Here is an 8,939-nt window from a genome sequence, read left to right on the forward strand (position 1 = left end):
ATCTTTCTTAGTCCTCAGCTGCTCGCAAGATAGCTACTATGACTTTATCATTTCTTCACTCTTGAAAAATTTATGCTTGATAAATCAAAGATTTATCTTACCAAGCACATTTATCCTTCATATTAGGAAGTATCACAATTCTTTATTTCTAACTCTTCATCACTAGATGACACTTGGTCATCTCATTCTTTACCGGGACTCTACACCGCGTCTTAGACTCTTTCATTGGTTCACATTCTTACTACTTCTTTATACTAACCTCATAATATTTCTTTGTTTAACAGTTACTTGCAAGTACACTGTTATAACATGCACATATCTACTCAATCTAATGGGTCTATATTTTCTTACACTAGGAGATACATCTCCTCTTCTTTCTTTCTTGTAGCCACACTAACAAAGTGTCCTCTTACTCTACATTCTCTATCTCGTTGACTTCCTAAGAAGCATTGACCTGTCTGTTTATGTTTCTTATCCCTTAATAACAACATGGAACATTCTTTCTAACTTTCTCTTTCTCTTAACTATCCATCATGGCACTTGTTGCACCACTTTATGTTTATCTACTCGCCTGTCATCTTTATATTTCTTTTATATCTTGTCAGTGCTATCTCTATAGCATCTATCAACATGGTGCAACTTAACTCTACTTATCTTTTACATTGACTAAATGGCAATGGACATTCTTTTATGCATGGCCACTTTCTCGCAAGCAATGGTAATCTAATATAGTACTCATCAGTACTCTTATTTACTCTTTTATTCTTTCAAAGATAGACTCACTCTATCTTTCTTGTCTTTCTATGGTATGGAACCCTATTACACTTTCTACTAATTATGTCCCTAATCTGTCTTTATCTTTTTCTGTCCCTCTTTGTTTTTCTCATTCCTTCCAAATCTTTACCAACTCCTCTTTCTTAGGACACATTCTCTATCTAGTGTCCGCCTTCTAGGACACTTTATCTATAACATATCTTTATGTCATGACACAGCGGTAACATAATCTACACATACTCTAGGCATCTCTTTGACTAGAGATCCTATTATTGTCATTTCGCAAAATGAACTTTCTTTATTTCTGTACATTCTAGATTCAAAACCTCAAGGTTGGTCAATCTACTAAGCTTTAACTGTTCAGGCTCTTCATCTTCACATATGTTCAGCCGTGTACCATAATCTTCTAGCATGCTTTATCACAAAACTAGCTCATAAACTCTGATTCTCATATATCTTCCACACTTTGAGACTAGGAATGGCTACACCCAAACGTATTTCACTCATATTATGGATCTAATAGCAATTGTAATGACTCGAATCTCTATACATAATATTTATGGGAATTATCAGAGTTTTAATCTACAACGCAAAATTCTGTACAATTTAAAACCTTTACTTCCCAGGACAGATCGTAGATTATTTATAAAAATCTACATAAAAATTAGAACAATAGAGGACTAAAAACCTATTATAGGTCCTTGTGCTCTAGTCTTCACTTCAGGTACCATGACTGCTGCTAGCTGAACTTGTAAAACAGAAACATATATATAGTATAAGATACGATATATCTAGTGAGTTATATTCTTATCTATCTTCATATTTATCTCTTATTTCTTTTTATTTTTATTTTTATCTCATACGATACATTCTAAACCCTTCTCTTCATGGAATAGGCTGCCAATATTCTTATCTCATCTCTTCTATCTCTTCTAATGTCTTAGCATTCTGTACTCTCATTCTCCTACTGTATTCTCTACCATTCTTTTCAAGTAGTACAGACTGCTATTCTTACCAATCATCTACATCTTCAACTTTCTTATCCTCTTCTCAGTATCATCTCTTAATCCTTCTATCTTCATTTCATACTTCTTATGTCGATTCCTCATGGATCCCTTGACACTTTATTTTTTCTCATGAACCCTTGACGGATCCCTTACTCTCAATCCTTTACTAATCATTTCTAAGTTCTTAAAGAACTCCATTACTTTATTCTACTCATGGAACCGTTTCTCTATCTTTTCTAACCATACATAATCTGTAATTTCCATATGAATCATCTATTTGCATCCATAAAGGGATCATATATCTATTTTATCTAAGAAGATTTCATCACATTCCCGAAAGAATCATAATCTTATCCACGAACGAATCTCTATCACATTCCCTAAGGAATAATCAGCTCGCCCCCGAATAAATCTTTATCTTATTCCCAAAGGAATCATCAGCTTGTCCCCGAAGGAACCTTCTATCTTATTCCCAAAGGAATCATCCTCTTGTCCCTGAAGGAACATTCTATCTAATTCCCGAAGGAATCATCGTTTTGTCCACGAAAGAAACTTCTATCCTATTCCCAAAGGAATCATTATCTTGTCCCCAACGGTACCTTCTATCTTATTCCTAAAGAAATCATCATCTTATCCCCGAAGGAATCATCATCTTGTACCCGAAGGAACCTTTTATCTTATTCCCAAAGGAATCATCATCGTGTCCTCAAAGAAACATATTTCACTATTTCTCTATCTTTGTTATGTGACTTACCACATAACACTTGTCCCTTGGACAATCTATCTCTTTATCTCGTTAAGAGATCTTATAATTATCATCTAGTACTTAATACATTACGTACTTAATACATATCTATGCGTAGTACCATATAGCATTCTACATAATACTAATAGTATCTACACCTACATTCTTACCTGTATGATTATACTACTTATAAGCATCTTCTAACTCTTTTTAATCTCTCTTAGGTATTGCTAACTAATACCCTTACCGTCTTTAACCATACATATGATTATATTGCATATAATCTTATTCTTACTTTTTCTGTTCTTTATACCCATATCTTTCCTTATGCATATTAACATGCTTTTGTTATACATACATGCTCAGGTACATCGTCATACATGTATATCCACAAGAACTTAACCTTACACATGATCATATTCTACATGATCATTTCTTTTCTTTCACTATGTCATTTTCAGGTACATGACTCTCACATACAAACACACACACAAACACACATACACACACACACACACACACACACACATATATATATATATATATATATATGTGTGTTTATATATATATATATATATATATATATATATATGTATATATGAAAATACTTAACAACATAGAAAGAGGGTTTTAAAACCTAACTTAAACATAGTGATTTCACCATTAAACTCACAGATTAAGCTTTTTTAAAACTTCTATTCACTACTAATAAAACCAATTAAAAAGCTTCTTAAGAGTAACCATCCATAACCAAATCAATTCCATAAATCCCCATTCAAGCGCTAATAACTCAAGGATGAAAAAGATTATTACCTCATAAACTTTGGATGCCTCATTCAAGCCACATGCACATTAGACCGCTATTTGGTCCTTCTCCATTGACCAAATCACCAGAGCTCTGCATGGGAGGTGTTTGGGTGCGTTCTGAAAAGAATGGGAGGCTAAAAAACCCTTAACATGTCTCCTAACCATGCTACAATGTACTTTTGACTGGTGGTCAATGGATGCATAAGTGATTGTCACACCATTGCACTCTTCTTGCCACACTGTGGTACTCATCTCCATGGTATCCAACTTTGGCCACCGTGTTGTGGTTCTACATACATTACGTTGGAGGGAAAAATACATTGCCTTTTCTTCTTAAGTAGATCTCTCATCGTACCATAGAGATTTATCCAGCGCGTCATTTGTACCCGTCTTGACAACAACCTTGGCTAATTCCACTCAATCCTTGGGACATTTTTCCTACAATATTTATGTAACACTCCAAAATTCAAGGAAATTTAAAATTTTCAAAATCAACCGTTAATCAATATTGTTTACAAAAATAGTCATTGTTTCAAAAGCATTATTACAAATCAGAGTTTTCCCAAGACCCAATGACATAAAACAGGAAGTTGTGTACGATCACGCCTTTGGCTTCCCACGATCCTCAGAACTACCTAAAACGATAAACTAAAAACTGTAAGACAAAGATTACTGAGTTTCCCCTAAAGTACCAACACACACATACGTATAACTACATATACTGCGTCCATAACTAAAATACTGGATTATCCCTGAGTCCATAGTATGAGTTTGGCAAGCCTATCAGGCCCTCAGCTCATATCTGGATTGCTCCCGGGCCCACAACATAAGTCTGGCTTGTCCTCGGGGCCCACAACATATGTATGGATTGCTCCTGGGTTTGTTGGCTACCGCACAAAGTAGTACAACCTCAACCCAACCATAATATGTTGGCATAAGCATATCCGATAAACATATCCTAGCTAACAAATAAACAATCAAATCTTAACAGATAAACAATCTGTTGGTCTGGCATTTGTGGCTTCTACCCACAAGTATAGTAAGGAATACTCACGTCTCATTCGGAAATGCAATATGAATAAATCTCTGTTCCGAAATATCAGCTCAATGATCACCTAACCAAAACCATGGACCTAATCTCAATTAACAGCTCAAAACACTCATAATACCATTAGTCAAGACAGGTCAAAATCAGCAAAATCCACCGAGTCAACCCAGCCGAGTCAACCAAGCCGAGTCAACTCAGACGATTCAATCAGCCGAGTCAACTCAGGCCTTCGTACGCGGGGCATACTTCAGATGTATGCAGGGTGTACTCGAGTCCGAGGCATCGAGACTCAACCTGCATATGCGCCACGTACCATTTGGTACACCCAGCGTATGCATAAATTTTCCCTCTTTAACCACTTAAGATCTTAATACTTTGACTTTTTACGTCCAATAGCAGATCCAAGGCCAAAATACCACTAAGAGTCATAAACTTTCCAACATTATGACTTTGCATGCCATTAAGTGCTTAATACAAACAATCCCAACTTCTTAACACCTTAAGACCTTCTAGAGCATGCATGGGGAAGACTTAAGCATCAAGATCTCCTTTTTAAGACTCAAGACCCTTCATTGGGTCTGAAAGGACAACTTATTTGATCAATATCATGCCATTCTCAAGAATCACAAAGGTTGCTTCCAAAAATGCCCTAAATGGAGGAATATCTAGATCTACAAGAAAGGATGATCAAGCTAGGAGATTTTTACCTTCTGAGGTTGCTAGCAAATAGAGAATCCCAGATCCAAGCTTCTTCCAAGCTCCAATGTCCTTCTACCACCTTATTCTTCTTCAAGAACACCACAAAAACACACAAATGAGCTGAAAGTGCACTCTTCTCACTTAGGGTTAGCTAGAAGGATGTTTTTAGGTGTAGGCTGATGAGGGTGAAGGTCTTGGGGCCATAAGGATGTTTAAATATGGTCCAAACCCTAAATACTAAGGTTTGAAACCCTTGCACGTACGTCATGCGTACGAGGTGTACGCCTAACATACTAAGTTCTTCGCATGTATGCCTTGCGTAGGAAGTGTACACCCAACGTACTAAGTCCCGACCCAAAATTACCAAAATGCGACTATGGGCCATTTTTCAATCCTTCTTATGCACAGGGGACAAAATGCAATATTTCTTCATATATAAGGTTAAAATTGAAATCACCTCATCATTGGTGTGACATCCCTATTTTCACATCCAGAAAAGACCGATTTTGTTTATGCTTTAAAAAACTCAGAGTACCTCTTTTAATAAAAACGTTGCGGAATTTGTTCCCAGAAAAACATGATAAATATGTTATCAAAACATTTCTGAAGAAATGTATTTTTATCCATTTTAAAACATTTGGGATGTCATCGTCAATACAGAAACATAAGCATAAACAAATCTTGCATTCATTTACACTAGTGATCTACATCTCTTTTAAATCCCTCAGTGTAAAGTAGCTTCATATCGACACCTGTTATACAAATAAGCTTGAGTGGGTCAGGTTGGGAAACCTGGTGAGTACATAGGGTTTTCAACCCACAATAATTTAATTATTATGTTTAAGCATCAAACAATCAATCCAATTACCCATCCCCATTATATTCCTTACTCTTAAGGATCTACCCTAAGAATCATCTATCCTGCATTTGTTCATTTCGAATCCCATTGCTTCCAGGGTTTATATGATAGGCACTAAGTCCATAACTGCCAATGCTTGTTCGTAAAGCACTAATTCCATAGCTGCTAAAGTTCATTCATCGGGTACTAAATCCATAGCTACCAGTGTTCAGCTAATACGTATAAATCCATAGCTACCAACGTTTATTTAATAGGTACTAAGTCCATAGCTACCAATATTTATCTAACAGGTACTAAGTCCATAGCTACCAATTTTTATTCCATAGGCACTAAGTCCATTGCTGCCGATGTTATTTGTTAGGCACTAAGTCTATAGCTGCCAATGCTCACTCATATCATCTTTCATCTCTCATCTTTCATCTACTCATGTTTTACCCAACATATTCGTAGATATAAAATACATATATACAGTTTAAATTATTTAAAACATGTATAAAATCGTTCATCCAGCATAGAAAGCATGTATTCAAATAATATGCACACATAGCACGTAATTTATATAAAATACTTCATATCTATGTGTAAGATGAAAGTAACTATGCACTCACTTGTTAAGGTGGTGATTCCGAACTCAGACAGCGCTTCGCTTCTATTAATTTATTTTCTTTCGACGAAACTTAGTAACATTACCACTAGATTTTAGTCTAATATTCATTGCACCTAATTATTAGTCTAGATTCATCATTAACTCAAAGTCTACTTTCATGATCTATCAAGTAAGGAACAACCAGGTAGGATCATATCGGAGGTAGGGTCCGTTTGGTATATGACTTATACTGTTTGGAAATCACACTTTAAACACCTCACTAAATCACAGCCTAGACATCATTCCCGTAAGTAGATCAATCAATATAACGACTTTGAATCACTGATAAATCTTATTTATAGGTTCATAATAACGATATTATATTTATATATAAGCTATATTTAAAGTATGGTAGGCGTATCTCACTTACAGCGGGTTTTTATTAAAAACCGGGCTTCGCTAGAGCAGCGTTTCCGAGCCGAAAAGCTTTTCTTCTCGGAGCCGTCGAGCGCTCCGGGGCTTTGTTCTAGCGCTAGGGAAGTTTCCTAAGCTTTAGGGGGGTTTAGGGAGTCTAGAGAGAAGTTAGAGAGAGAAATAAAGGCTTATGGTGTGAAGAAAATATGAAGAGTTCATCTCTTATTTATAGGGGTTTTCTCGTAGAGTAGGCCCTAAGTTTCGTCCGTATCTTCCGCGTACGAGCTCTGTTTTCTACGTTATTTATATCCACGCATTGGTATTTATGAGTACTACAACTTTCATTTAGACATCATCGGCTAATTCTCATTCTATCTCCGATTTGTAAAACTGTATCGAATTTTATCGCGCTCGAAGAGTAGGGACTAAGTTTCGTCCATATCTTTCGCATACGAGCTCTATTATCTACATTCTTTATATCCACGCGTTGGTATTTACAAGTACTACAACTTTCGTTTAGATCCCGTCGGCTAATTCTCACTCTATCTCAGATTTACAAAACTGTATCGAATTCGCTGCGCTCGAAGAGTAGAGACTAAGTTTCGTCCATATCTTTCGCATACGAGCTCCGTTTTCGACTGTCTTTTTATCGTTCAACTCCTATTAACAATATCTTCATTTTTCATTTAGATTTTTTTGGTTAAAAATCGACCGATCTAAAATTCTAATTTCGGGTTGTGTACTGCTATGCTTAATCTTAGAAAAATCATAACTCCTCATACGAAGTCAGATTTGGATGTTCTTTTTATGCACACTCTCGGTTTAACATATAATACGACTTTCGTTAAGATCGCTAAGGCTAGAAATTATTTTATCATAAATTCACTTTTTACGATTCTCGGTGTCGTGTCAGTTTTGCCGTAAAACTTCGACGGGTCATAACTTCTTCGATATATCTCGGATTTCGGCGTTCTTTATATGTACGGAACCCTTGTGACATATACTATAACTTGGTTAAAATTACTCCTTCTAAATAATTTTCCATCAAAAAGTCATTTTTGACGCTCATTGTCTCTAAATTGACTAGCCCGAATTTGCGGGCGTTACAATTGGGATGTTATAATTCTCCCCCACTTGAACTAGACTTCATCCTCAAAGTCCGTTGTTATGAACAACTCTGGGTAATGCTCCCGCATCTTAGACTATGGATCCCAGGTCCACCCGGGAGCCTCTCCGATGTTGCCACTAAACCTTTACCAAGGGTATCTCATTGTTGCATAGGACCTTCATATTTCTCTCCACTACCGCTACCGGCCTCTTAATATAATTCAGGCGCTCATCGACCTGAATATCATGCAAACGGATAACTGCCTCATTGTCCAACACGCACTTCCGCAACTGTGAAGCATGGAAAGTGTTGTGGATCTGACTGAGCTCACTCGGAAATCCAACCTGTAGGCCACCCTGCCTACACTTGCAATCACAAGGAACAGTCTAGTATACCGGGGGCCCAATTTCCCCCTCTTCCTGAAGCATATCACGTCCTTCCAGGGTGATACCTCCAGTAGCACCATATCGCTGACCTGGAACTCCAACTCTGATCGGCGCCAGTCGGCATAGCTCTTCTACCAAATCTGAGTCATCTGCATTCTCTGTCTGATCTAATGTATAAGCACCATGGTCTGAAGGACTGATTCGGTCCTTCCCATAACCCTATGACAAACCTCTCCCCAACAAACAGGGGTGCGACATCTCCGACCATACAAGAGCTCAAATGGCGGAGCACCAATGCTGGAGTGATAACTGTTGTTGTAGGAGAACTTTGCAAGAGGTAGGTAGGTATCCCAACTCCCACCAAAATCTATGACAAAAGCCCGCAACATATCCTCAAGTGTCCGGATGGTCCGCTCACTCTGGTCGTTGGTCTGTGAATTATAAGCAGTGCTAAAATGCAGCCTCGTACCCAGTTCCTTGTGGAACTTCTGCCATAATCGTCAAGT

This window comes from Lactuca virosa, chromosome 5 (assembly GCF_052849685.1).
Source record: "Lactuca virosa cultivar CGN04683 chromosome 5, Lactuca_virosa_CGN04683_v6, whole genome shotgun sequence".
In the NCBI taxonomy this organism is placed as follows: domain Eukaryota; kingdom Viridiplantae; phylum Streptophyta; class Magnoliopsida; order Asterales; family Asteraceae; genus Lactuca; species Lactuca virosa.